Source organism: Dipodomys ordii, unplaced genomic scaffold (assembly GCF_000151885.1).
Source record: "Dipodomys ordii isolate 6190 unplaced genomic scaffold, Dord_2.0 Scaffold36, whole genome shotgun sequence".
In the NCBI taxonomy this organism is placed as follows: domain Eukaryota; kingdom Metazoa; phylum Chordata; class Mammalia; order Rodentia; family Heteromyidae; genus Dipodomys; species Dipodomys ordii.
The window spans coordinates 14,197,738-14,198,053 of NW_012267252.1; the positions used below are offsets into that span (position 1 = coordinate 14,197,738).

Below are 316 nucleotides of genomic sequence, written 5' to 3' on the forward strand. Positions count from 1 at the left end.
CCCCTGCGCGCGCCTGTGCTGGAGGGATGGGACGGAAACCTCTGGAATTGCCATCTCTCCCCGACTAGGCCTCGCGTCCGCTACTTGACACACGGGGGCGCCCGGCGAATCCGCCAGGCACGGCCCGGGCGCCCTCGCCTTTCCCGCGGCGTGGGCGGAGAGGCGCGCGCTGCGCTGCGGAGAAAGTGAAGTTCGCGCCCGGCGTCCGCGCGCCGAGGCTGGGAGGTCGCGAGGCCCCGGCGACCCCTGAGGGCCGTGGCCTGGGAGGAAGGTGAGCCCGTCGGGGGGAATGCGAACCGGGACCGCGGCCGAGGGG

General features: G+C 74.7%; 1 protein-coding gene across 1 annotated transcript in view; it reads left to right on the forward strand.

The window, feature by feature from the left end:
• The first annotated feature begins 169 nt into the window (after positions 1–169).
• The window catches only part of Casp7 (caspase 7, apoptosis-related cysteine peptidase), a 30,709-nt gene continuing 30,562 nt past the window's right edge, over positions 170–316 (forward strand). Inside the window, exon 1 of the mRNA XM_013017871.1 lies at positions 170–271. The gene's annotated coding sequence lies outside the window, so the exon portion shown is untranslated. The remainder of the gene's footprint in view (positions 272–316) is intronic.